This window comes from Ursus maritimus, unplaced genomic scaffold (assembly GCF_017311325.1).
Source record: "Ursus maritimus isolate PB19 unplaced genomic scaffold, ASM1731132v1 scaffold_8, whole genome shotgun sequence".
In the NCBI taxonomy this organism is placed as follows: Eukaryota; Metazoa; Chordata; class Mammalia; order Carnivora; family Ursidae; genus Ursus; species Ursus maritimus.
In genome coordinates this window covers 39,638,107-39,651,743 of record NW_024426996.1, presented here as the reverse complement: position 1 = coordinate 39,651,743, position 13,637 = coordinate 39,638,107, and the positions used below count along the sequence as shown (strand labels likewise).

The window sequence follows — 13,637 nt, the reverse complement described above, 5'->3', positions numbered from 1 at the left end:
TTCAAAAGATTGTGAGCAAATTGTAAATGTCAACTTCAGATTTTTATCACAAAATTTAGGGTACTTTACTTAATATATTTTGCATGTTTTTCTCATTCTAGATAAATAAGTGGACTTTTCTAGTGGCCCAGTCATTTTTTATTGTTTTGTTATTTTGCTTATAATAAACTTTGGTCTTCATCCTATTTTCAGTTTTAGTCTCCCTTAGATTGGTTTGAAATTTCATCATTACATTACAGAGTTCCAAGTACAAACCCCAAACTATTACATATTTCTTTTGGTCAATATTGAATTTGCAACATGCCTTTTGTCTTTGAAGTTTTCTTAAACTCTACATACCATCTGCCACTGTTTTTCTTAGGGGATCGCTAAGACTTAGATAGAATATTTTTTGTGTCACTTACTCTTGATACACTGTTGTCTACCAAAGTTGGAGCTGTACTTCATTTTGCAAACTATGAAATGATCTATTCTTCTTTAGATATAGTTGAATCTTGAAAAAAAAAAAAGAAAGAAAATAAATAAATAATAGCTTAGAGAAGGGCTAAACAAAAATTATTATGAGGCTCTGTATTAGCTCAGATCCCTTCAAAGTTTCTGATAACCAAAACTAGAATAGATTTTCTGTGTTCTCTAAAGTCTAGCCATTTTTTATGTCGTAGATGTTGGTAGTTATAATCTTCCTTATCTGGGGGGGCACCTTGGTGGCTCAGTCAGTTAAGCATCTGACTCTTGATTTCTGCTCAGGTCATGATCACAGGGCTATGGGATTGAGCCCCACAATGGGCTCCAAGCTCAGTGTGGAGTCCAAGATTCAGTCTCTCCCTCTACCCCTCCCCTGCTCTAAAATAATAAATAAACAAACCCTTAAAAAAGAATCTTCCTTATCCTGATTCATGAGAATTTGGTGTGATACTAATAGAGCAAAACTTCTCCTATGGACGGGAAGGAGAAGTAGACATTGACGGTGAGGAGATGGTCTTCCCCAACATTCATGAAATTCCATGCTGTTAAGACCCCACCTCTTTGATGAAACTGGTAAGGAACCCATCAGAACCTAGCTTGCTCAGCAAAGCAATTAGGATAAACCACAGGCCAGAAAAAATTAAACCTGATGGTGCCTGGCAGTCTTTCATTGGAAGATATTAGCAGTGAGAAATTCAAACATGCCCTTTTCCCTCTTCCAAAATATTAGATTTTAATATACATTAATATTGCATCTGTCTGCTACCTTTAAGAAAAAACTATGATGTGACTACTAAATCTTTAAAATATTTGCATTTTCAAAAGGTCTAAAAACGAAGATGTGCTCATACCACCTCATACCATATACAAAGATGAACTCGAAATTGATCAATGACCTAAATATAAGACCTAAACACTATTAAACCAGAAAACATAGAGGTAAACTTTGGGTGTGGTAATGGATTATTAGATAGAACATCAAAAGCACTAGCAGCAAAAAAAAAAAAAATGGGCTTCATCAAAATTAAAAACTTTTTGTATCAAAGGACATTATCAAGAAAATGAAAAAACACAGAATGGGGGAAAATGTGAATCATATTATCTGAGAAGGGTTTAATATCGAGAATACATAAAGAATTCCTACCACCCAGTAACAAGAAGATGAGCTAATTCAAAATGGGCGAAGGACTTGAGTAGATATTGCTCCAAAGAAGATATGCAGATGGCCAATAAGTACATGAAAAGATACTTAACATTCTTAGTCACTTGGGAAATGCAAATCAAACCACAATGAGTTATTACATCATACCTACTGGGATGGCTATAATTTTAAAAAGAAAAGAAAGAAAATCAACAAGTCTTGGTGAGGATGTGAAGAAATTGGTACAACTGGAACCCTTGGGCATTGTTAGTAGGAATGTAAAATGGTGAGCTGCTGTGGAAAACAGTTCAGCAGTTACTCAAAAAGCTACAGAATTATCATATGACCCAGCAATTCCACTCTTAGGTAACCCATTCTCCAAATCCCAATTCTGGCAACCACTGATTTGTTTTCCTTCTCTATCGTTTTGCCTTCCACAATACCATGTAAATAGAATTACAGAATACATTGCTTTTTGTGTCTGACTTAGCAAAATGCATTTAAGATTTCCCTGTCTCACATGAATCAAGTTTCTTTCTTTTTATTGCTTAATTGTATAGATGTATCAGTTTGTTTATCTGCTCACCTGCTGATCATGATTTCATGGATAGATAACTTGATATAATAGAGTTTTGATACTATAAGACTAAAGACAAAACACTGGACTGTAGCTGGTAAATATGTATCTCATACGGGTCCAGTTCAGCAATTCTGAAACTACTTTCTACACACACTAGAGCTGAACAATTAAGTAAATATACTGTAGACAATGATAGCCAGGTTTGTACCTATAAAAGAAAGAAATTACAAACAAGCAAAGGGAAATGCCAGAATAAACCCTGTGGTAACAGGCTGGAGTTAAAGATACGGGTATGAACTAATGTTTATTTTAATATATATACAGATGGAGATACAAAGAGATAGATACATGGGTTAGTACACATACAAATGTTTGCTAGCTCTACACACTGACAGGGTCTAGAAACAATGACTCTCTAGTTGCAACAAGAACACTGAGAAGCCAGAATTAGGTTTCTAAATACCATCCTCCAATCAAAGGATCCATGATTCTTCAAAAATGACTGATTCTTAGGCTAGGGCACAGAAAATATAAGATAAAAGCCAGGAGGAGCATCTTATAGTGTCAGAAAGTAAGTGCATAAAAAGGAAACAAGATATGGGTTCCTCGAAGTGACACAGGAACCAATGCTTAAGAGCTCCTGATGGGGGGCAACTGGGTGGCTCAGTCGGTTAAGCATCTGCCTTCAGCTCAGGTCATGATCCTGGGGTCCTGGGATCGAGCCCCGCATCAGGCTCCCTGGTCAGTGGGAAGACTGCTTCTCTCTCTCCCTTTGCTCATGCTCTCTCTCCCTCTCTCTCTCTCTCAAATAAATAAAATCTTAAAAAAAAAAAAAAAAGAGCTCCTGATGGCCAGAGCTGGGATCATTTGAGCAATACAATAAACAATGATAGTAATTAATTATACCCCAACAAATAAAGTAAATATCCATAAGTCAATAAATATCATGAGACCATACTGATATAAACACACAAATGAATGAATAAATGAACAAGAGGCAATTCTTCCTACAGAAGAACTAAAATTACAGGAAGAAAGAGGAAAATAGAACATCATCATTAGAGTACTCTTGGCTTTAAAACAAATAAACAAATAAACAAAGAAAAACCAGCCAGACATTTCACCAGCAAAATGAGTTTATTCAAGAATAGCAGTGAATTGCAATGCAGGACAAGCAAACTATGGAGAACCACAGGCAAGTCTGGAGAACAGAAAAGAGAGGTTTGCTTTTATGGAGGAAAGGAAGAAACTGGGAGAGGCTGTTTCAAAGAATTCAGAGTGGTGACAGCTTCTCATTGGCGGAGTGTGGCAGTTTCTCAATGGCTGGGCTGTTGGTGACAAGGTGAAATTCTTCCTTCCCCGTACTGGGGTATGTAAAGTAAGTTTCTTCCTGTTCAGGGTCTGTGAGAGCTTCCCCTTCAGGATTTCTGGACTCCATCTTTAATGAGGTTTCCACTATTTGTTTTCCCAGTACCAAAGTAATAATTGCTACAGGCAACATCCACTGATAAATGCTAAAATTTGTGAGTGAAACTTTAAAGAGGAACAGGTACCTACACTGCCTCATTATATCGCTCATCAAATATTTATTAATGTGCTTTTAACATATGTCTTCAATTTCTTAAATACTCCCTCCAGGAGATGGATCTTAGATCCCCTAGACTGGACTTCATAACTCCAATGGTCTAGACTTAGTAACTTACTCCCAAAAGTACTGAGTATGGAAAGAGGAAAACTGTAACTTCACAGTGGAGAGATCTGACACAAAACCTAAACCAATTGATCAAGGCTAAGATCACCATTAATAAGATCTATTGATCTCATGTACCCCACATCCGCAACCTCAGTCTAATCATGTGAAAAAAAGGCAAACCCAGCCTGAAGAACATACTATAAAACGTCTAACCAGTACTCTTCAAAAGTAATTAAAGACAAAAAACCTGAGGAGCTGTCACAGACTGAAGGAGACTAAGAAAAAATCACAACTAAAGGCAGTGTGGTACCATGACCTAAACTGTGGAACAGAAAAAAAAAGCCATTTAGTGGAAATACAGGGAAATCTAAATAGTCCATAGTTAATTGCGTTTGTTGTATCAATTTTAATTTTTTAGTTTTGATCGCTGTACCATGAGCACATGAGATGTTAACATTAGGAGAAGCTGGGTAGAGGGTATACAGGAACCGTCAGTCCTATCTTTAAAACTCTTCTGTAAATCTAAAATTTTCAAAATAAAAAGCTTAAAATTTTTTTAGCTTCAGGTAAACTCAGGGCTTACCTTCAATAACTTGGAATTAGTCACTCCCAGGTGACTCAAACAAAAAATATAAATGTATCAGTAGTAACCAGTTATCACTATTCACCTGTGCAACTTGAATGTGCAAGTTGCTCAGATTGAAATCTCCCTGGCGTCTGGCTGCAGTAGCTATCTGATGGCTGCTCTGTGAGGCGGCCCTAGTTCAACGCACCCAGCTGCAGACCCCAGGGTACACTACAGAGAATCAATCCCTTTCTCCTCTTAGCTGCTGCATCATGGGTGTAGATCAGCACTGGCAGGTGGATGGCTGAGGTGGGATGAAGCAAATGGAAGCTGGCAAATGGCACTTTGTAAAAAGAGGTTAAAGCATAAGGAATGTACTTCTGTTCACCTCGGTGCTTTCTCCTTACCTAAAATGCATGTAGCATTCAGGTACGCATCTACCTTTAGGACAATGCAGAGGGCATTCTCTGGTTTACAATCCCTTTAATTCCCTGAATTACTCCTATCTGATTACGTACAAACTGCTCATCCCTACTAGTCCCTTTCTGACAACATCCAGAACAGGGATTTCCAATGTGTCACTTCTAGAGCTAGTTAAAGAATTATAAGGGGTCTAGGGGTGAGTAGCGATTTTTGAACTTTGACCATTTCCAACAATCTAATTAGATCACGAATTCACCTATAATAAAGCTCCTCAGAATATTACTTTTATTTAATATAAATAAACCATGAACCAAAGTGCTGATGGACAGTAAGATGTATTTTTGATTTGGAAAAGCAGAGAGATAAAGTAACCATTAATAAATGACATTTGTTAATACACACATACACACACACACACACAAACCCACAAAGGGGTCCATGGAGCGGTAATGATGAGGAGCCAGTGTGCTACTTACTGCGTAAGACATGCTGCCCTCAGCTCTTGACCCTACTAGCCATCCACCATCAGAATCCTTAGCCTCTTTCCCCCCAGCACTTCCTCCTACCCTGGAAAACCTTTTCTGGTGATGTCTTCCAGTACAATACAAGTGCTCGGTAATTTAATGCCATCTTGATTGCCTTATGCATACTCAAGAAACTGTATACTTCATAGTATGTCTATGATTCATAAAGAGTGGAGTAAATATAGTGCCTATTTTTATACCTTCAGGAACATAATTCTCCACTTAAAATAGGTTCCATGAGAAAGATAAATTTAACTTCCATCATGTTTGTTTATATTACTTTTTCCAAGTTATAAATTCACCGTTGAGGACTAGCTGTACCCACACAAGAATTTCAGCTCTTGGTAACAAGAACTTCCACAGCTATGCTATTTACTAGGGTTAGATCCTCCCAGGCTACAATGGCATAGGTGGATTCAAGACAATTTGACAAGCACAGAAAATATTGACTTTTAGAACCGTCTGATGCCAAAGATGATGAATACTTATAATACAGCACTTTATTTTTTTAGGATACTCTGAAACGCTTCATATCTTAAAATGTTTAAAAATCAATACCTCTTTTTACTTTATAGCTGGTTTACAAAACATCCCTTAAAGGCTAAAAAATGACAAATGTAAATCCAATTTACCTAAGTATATTAAAATTTTAATAGAAGCAGAGAAGGTCCACCTAATCTTTTAGAGGCAGAAATCCATATCTATATAACAGATCCCTGAAGTTTGTTCAAAGATTAGTAAATTAAAATTATAGAAAACATTTAAATAGGCTTAAATAAGTTTATTTATATTCAAAATCAATTATCTCAAATACAGACCTCAAATGTAACACACAGTAGCACCCCAATGATAAATATTTCTTTAATCAATGGATAAAATGAATGAAAGAAAAGAACAGCTTCACCAAACCAAAAGAAAATATAAATATTCCAACCCTTTTCATTTAATCCCATTTTATTTTCCAAAACCCTAAAATTAAGACAAGTATTAGGAGAGTTGAAATATAAGAAAAATAATTTGGCATTATGTTTTTATAGCTGTATAAACCTGTATTTGCTTAAAATGATAGAAAAGCATAATAGATAACATATTAGAATAATATATTTCATATATTGGAATAATCATATATCAGGAAAAAAATCTATTTCTTTACCTCTCTGAGGTTTTTCTTGGTCTCTTTGTTTAGGTTGACTGAACAGCAGTGTTTTCAGCTTTTTGAAATCTTTGCTCTGTAAAACAAAATATATTTACATTGAATGCATTCTACCTGTCCCTTTAAACACAATTTCTTCCAAAAATCTGGACAGGATCTATAGCCTAGAGAACATGGTATGTTTATGTAATTTTAACTTTACACATAAACTTTGTTGAAATAACTTTTAAAAACAGATTTACTTAAAAGAATTGAAGTACCAAGTATGGAATTCACTGGTCATATTATAGATAGACAAGTTTGATTACAACTAAGACAATAAAACCATTACAGCAAGTTGAGAATTGCTTGCATGATGAAAAACTATTTGAGTTATGGATATGAATCACCCTATGAATGTAGTTGAATCTCATGTCAACTCAGTTAAATAAAGATCACAGTCACCAAAAAGACTCCATGAACCTATTCAAGAGCATCAATAGTCCTTTTCACCTAGGAAATTCAATTTCAAAATAGGGTTACAGACTAAGGGCTATGCTATAAGGTGAAATGCTACTCAGTTCAGTTGAGTTCATTTATCGCAATAAACTACGTTTCTTTAACATTTTATTCCAGGTCTTAGGCATTAACATGAAACAGTATGACTACCCTCCAATATCTTGTAATCAATTTACTCTTCACATCCCATAGCCAATGATGAGAATCTGAATATAGATCTAAGATACTCCTAGACTTATTCTGTTAACTTGTTTGCTCCTATTAACAGTAGTAGTAATTACAATACTAATTTATTGAGCAATTAGTATGTTTCAAGCCTTATTCCAAGCATTTTGCATGCATTAACTCAGAAAAGCAGTTTACATTTTTAGACTTCCTATGTAAGGAGGAAACTCTTCTGGTTATTTAACATACCTATGAATGACACATAGAATTTGCTAACTTAATTCTTCTGGTTTTTAGCAGCTATTTTTTAAAAAGGAATCAGTGACAGCAGCACTATAGTCTAACAAAGCAATACAGCAGGGATGATGCAATACATAATCTTTAAGACAAGGAACTTTGCTCCACTATGCCTCCTGCCAACATTGGAAACTACATTGTACAATGTGAAGCAAATTAACACTCCCATCTTGGCTGGCACTGTTCGAATAAGATCTCATAATGTTACTCATATGAGCCCATGAAAAATGAACTTTTAACCAGTTTAACTCTATAATCTCAAATAAATGCCAGCAACCAGAAGAAAAATATTATTGATATGATTAACATATAATTAAATTGTACCAATTTTTTTTAAAAAACAGAGAAAAGTGAATTGTTTTATTTGATGTCAATATATTCCCCAAATACATATAGGAATTTAGCCCTAAAAGCATAACAAACTGGAATTTTCAGAATTAAATTTTACTCTGAGATAGAATATATGTAAGTAGTAAGCTCAAATTATTTTTAATATTAAATATATTGAAATTTCAAAAAGATCTATGAAACATGTATCATTGTGGAAAGAGCCAATACATTCATATGCATATAAAGAATGTGAAAATATACCAAAGTGTTTCAACTGACCATTTGTCATCTTGAGGATGGAATTTTTAGTCATTTTTATTTTCTTCTTTATAATCTTTCTGTAACTGCCAAATTTCCTACACTTAACTTGTATTATTTTATTTTATTTTAAATTTTAAAAAGCTACACTTCTTTCTGATTATATCAGTAATATATTTACATTTAAAAGTGAAAATCTAGTGAAATTCTACTTACCATTATTCACCTCTTCACCAAGTCTGCATTCAGTTCCCTTTATAAGCACTTCAACCACAGTCTATACCATTAGCACTGCAATGCTAATGCTAATGAATGTTTAATTGGCTGTCTTCTTTCCTGTACCATAAACTACATGAAGGGAGGGACCAACTATATCTGATTAATTATTGTAGCCCCGTACCAACTACAATGCCTAACAGAGGTAGGCACCCAATAGTGTTGAAATGTGTTGTTTCCTTTAAAAATTATAAACTATAATAAGATCAACATTCCTGCACATACAAATTTGTGCACTTATCCAATTACTCTCATGTGGTAAATCTCTAAAACTACAGTTGCACAGACAAAGGTATACACATTTTGAATTTGAATATACATTGTCAAACTGCCCTCCATAATCCCTGGAGAAATTTATATTCCCACAAACAATGGATGAAAGTGTCCATTTCCCCATATCCTTGAAACACTGAGTACTGCCACAGTAAAAACAAAATAAAAAACAAAAAACAAAACAACAACAAAAAAGCCACACTTTTCTGAAGGAGATATCATTACTATCCATCACTTTTATATTAGAAAAAAATTAAGATATTACAGATTTTGCAATTCTTAAAACTAGATAGCTATTAAGATGCAGATAAAAAATACTAAGCAAATTATATTTAGAATGATTGCTCATGCTGAATACTAGTTCATTGGCTGAATGATTCTTTATGGTCAAGTAAAACAGTGCCCATTCTTCTGCTCAACTCTTTTCAATGTACCCAAAGGGGAGACAATACAGAAAGTAGTAAAGAAGTGAGAGAAGAAAGATACCTGTGAACTGGGTTTGGCTTGGATCTCAAGGAATCGATGAAGGAGATTTCTAGACATGGGAGACAGTATAGAAGCTGAGCAGGAGCATAAAGCAAAGATGACAAAACTGTTTTGAATACCAGACCATCTAAAACTATTGCTCTCATTGTGTTCACCCTGTGTTGCTTTTGCCAGAGCCTTCAGCAGGGCCTCCGAATATTTTAACCATGTCTGAGCTACACCACAAGGTAGCAAACTTGGGCTGAAGAGTTACAATGGGAAGGCGTGTCTCCCACGGTCGGGAGTGACCAAGAAGCGAACCAAGAGGATGATGAACTTGACGGACAAAAATCAGCTGCCCCACCTACCAGGAGATTCCCTTTCCAGTGCCATCCTGTGAGTTCCAGGCTTTGGTGGCAAGTTTTATTTGTACATTTTTATTTTGGTTGTACATTACAAGGATGACATCACTCTCCCGGGGCCTCCTTTAACCTATAACAAAACCCCAGACTGCCCCAATTCCAAAGTTTGCCTGAACTTCATCTGCATTTGCCTCACCAGTTGGAATATGTGTCTTGGATGCCAAAGTTGTCATCAGAGTCCAGCTTTGTATCCGTTTCCATTCCCATGAGCAGATGGCAGCCTGGCCCCAGTTATTTCAAATTCCATGGTCTTACCCCATGGAAGTCCTCACATGCCTCATGCCCGGGCACACTTAACGACTCAGTGACCAAAGTGCATGGCTTTTAGGGTCTTTGTCAACCTTATATTACTATAACAAAAGCAAATCAGTGATTGCCTGGGTACAGGATGGGAGGTATTACAAAGAGGCTGAGGAAACTTTGGGGAGTAATAGTTTTTCATTATTTTGACTGTGGCGATGGTTTATGGGTATATAATGGATCAACTTACCAAATGTACACTTTTACTATGTCAACTATACTTCTACAAGCTGTTAATAACAGTATTAACATGTTCCCTTCTCATAATCCATTTCTTCAATCAAGAAACCAATGAACAAATACTTATCTATCACCCACTCTGGCTATCTGCATCCCTGATAGGAATAAAGTATTCTTGGCTGAACAGCATCTCAGGGAAGTCATTCTATCATTTCCTTTACACAAATAAAGCACTATTTTAGAAGCAAAGCTTCCATAATATATTTCATTAGGTTAATCAAAAGAGAAAGTTGTCTGATACATATTTGAAACCAGTGGATTGTCTGCCTTTCCAGAGAAAAACATATGTCTAGTGAATAAAGACTCAAACTCTGAAAATTTCACAACGCAGTGTAGCAGAGTAGTTGTGTTAGGCTGGGTTTCACAGAAACGGAGCCTGAGACGGGGATTCTTTTGCAAGTGATTTGAGATTCTCCAGTAAAAACTATAATGGGGGTAAGCAGGACAAGGAAGAGGGAAGAAGCAAGAGAAGGATGTGGGTCCAACCTGATCCACAGGGAGCTGCAGAGCAGAAATGACATGGCAAAAAGGTTCCTCTTTAAGGCAGAAGGTAAGGTACCCCAATATATGTCATCTTTTAGCTACAAGCCACACCTGGGAGTCTTGGGGTGTAACCTCCTGGGCATTTCTTGGCAGGGCAGCTGCCATCAGCAGGCAATTCTTGAAAGAAGGTACAGTTGTGAGCTGTTGGCAGCCTATATTCACAGCACCTGGAGAATGGGGGCACTTACCTACCCAAAAAACTGTTTCCGTTTTCCTCCATGAAGTGGGACTAATGATAGCAGCTCTTTCATATGCTTGTCAAAACTAAGTACTAATGGATGAAAGCATTCAGAATAGTGTTTCATGTTACATAGTACATGTAATTCACTTAGAATCATGCATAGCACATGGTAAATGCTCAATAAATGTTATGTTACTGTTGTTGCTGTTTTTGTGTCCTCAGAAGTACCCATACTAGGTGTCTCATTGCCCAAGTGCTATCCAGGTGTCCACGAGTGAGATTTCTATTCAAACATTAGTTAAGGGCAACCTAAAGATCCCACATCTAGGTGACTGCCTAGATAAATGTGCACATCATTTTTATCTGACATTTTCTCCAAGTTCAAAATAAAGTAAGGGTAACCTGTTCTGGGTTTGTCATTAAAGAATAGGGATGGGTGTGAAAAAGAGAAAGCTTTTCCTCTAAGACCAGTAAAAAGACAAGGATGTCTACTTTCACTTCTATTCAACATAATACTGGAAATCCTAGCTGTAGCAATCAGATAAGAAAAAGAAATAAATGCCAATAAATTGGTAAGAAATAAGTAAAACTCACTATTTGCAAATGACATGATGCTATATATAGAAAACCCTAAAGACTCCATCAAAAAACTATTAGAACTGATAAATTCAGTAAAGTTACAGGACACAAAACTAATATACAGAAATTTGTTGCATTTCTATACACTAATATAGTAGAAAGTAGCAGAAAAAGAAATTGAGAAAACAATCCCATTTACAATTTCCCCAAAAAGAACAAAATATCTAGGAAAAAACTTAACCAATGAGGTGAAAGACTTATACTCCAAAAACCATAAAATACTGATGAAAGAAATTGAAAATGACACAAACAAACAGATTGGGAGAACAAATATTGTTAAAATGTCCATACTACTCAAAGCAATCTACAGATTTAATGAAACCCCTACCAAAATACCAACAGCATTTTTCACAGAACCAAAGCAAATAACATTAAAATTTGTATGGAACCACAAAGACCCTGAATAGCCAAAGCAATATGAGAAAGAGCAAAGCTGAAGGTATCACAGATTTCAAAACATACTACAAAGCTATAATAATCAAAACAGTATGGTACTGGCACAAAAATAAACAAATAGAACAACAGAACACAACAGAAAGCCCAGAATTAAACCCACACTTATATGGCCTATTAATCCATGAAAAAGGAGGCAGGACTATACAATAGGAAAAAGTCTGTTCAACAAATGGTTTTAGGATAACTGGATGCTATATGTAAAAGAATGAAACTGGACCACTTTTTTACACCATACACAAAAATGAACTCAAAATGGATTAAAGATCTAAAGGTGAGACCTGAATCCATAAAACTCCTAGAAAAAGGCATTTCTTTGACGTCAGCTATAGAAATGTTTTTCTAGATATATCTTCTCAGGCAAGGGAAACAAAAGCAAACATAAACTATTGGGCTACACCAAAATAGTAAGCTTTCACATAGCAAAGGAAACCATCAACTATCCAAAAGGCAACTTACTGAATGGGAGAAGATATTTGCAAATGATATGCCTGATAAGGGCTCAATATCAAAAATAGATAAAGAACTTATACAACTCAACACCAAATATATATATATATATATATATCATATATATATATATATATGATTTTAAAAATGGGCAGAGGAGCTGAACAGACATTTTTCCAAAGAAGATGTACAGATGGCCAACAGACACATGAAAATATGCTCAACATCATCAGGGAAATGAAAATCAAAACCACACTGAGCACCTTACACCTGTCACAATGGCTAGAATCAAAAAGACAAGAAAAAACAAGTGTCAGCAAGGATGTGGAGGAAAATCAACACTTGTGCACTGTTGGTGGGAATGCAAATTCGTGCAGCCATTGTAGAAAAGAGTATGGAAGTTCCTCAAAAACCAAAAACTTAAAAATAGAATTACCATATGATCCAGTAATTCCACTACTGGGTATTTACCCAAAGGAAAAAACCCACTAATTCCAAAAGTTATATGCACCTCTGTGTTTACTGCAGCATTATTTACAATAGCTAAGATGTGGAAGCAACCCAAGTGTTCATGCATGGATGAAAAAAGAGGTGGTATATCTATACAATGGAATAATACTCAGCTACAAAAAATGAGATCTTGCCATTTGCAACAACATGGATGGACCTAGAGGGTATAATGCTAAGTGAAATAAGTGAGACAGAGAAAGACAAATACTGTATGGTTTCACTCATATGTGGAATTTAAGAAATAAAACAAACAATTAAAGAAAACACACACACACACACAAACACACACACACACACACACAAACAGGCTCTTAAATACAGAGAAAAACTCATGGTTACCAGAGGGGAAGTAGGAGGGGGTGAAATAGATAAAGGGGATTAAGAGTACACTCACCTTGATGAGCACTAAGTAATGTACAGAATAGTTGAATTAGTATACTGTGCACCTGAAAGTAATATAACACTGTATGTTAATTATACTTCTTTAAAAAAAAAAAAAGGAAAGGGTAGCTGAATAAAAAAAGAGTGGGTACTATCTCCACATTGACTGAGATTTGCTTCTGTGGCCACCCTCACTAGATGGATTCTTCACCTAGCTCCTGAGAGGAAATCTAAAACCAAAAATAAAACCTCTCTCTCACCTATGCTGTGTGACCCCAATCACAACACCAGAGTCTTCCTCAAGAGTTCCTACAAAGCTACACCCCATACTTGGAGGGACGCTTGAAATCAGTCCCAGGGGCCAATTCTTTGATTCTTGCATTCTCCAGGGGCAAATATAGAAAATTTAGAC

General features: G+C 35.8%; 1 long non-coding RNA gene across 1 annotated transcript; it reads right to left on the bottom strand.

Annotated features, from left to right (window-relative positions):
- Positions 1–373: 373 nt before the first annotated feature.
- LOC103672745 lies at positions 374–13,564 on the bottom strand. Its single transcript, XR_571237.1, has 3 exons — positions 13,239–13,564; positions 6,545–6,620; positions 374–493 (listed from the first exon to the last, which is right to left on the bottom strand). It is a non-coding gene; the product is annotated as an uncharacterized LOC103672745 (long non-coding RNA).
- Between the last annotated feature and the right edge of the window lie 73 nt (positions 13,565–13,637).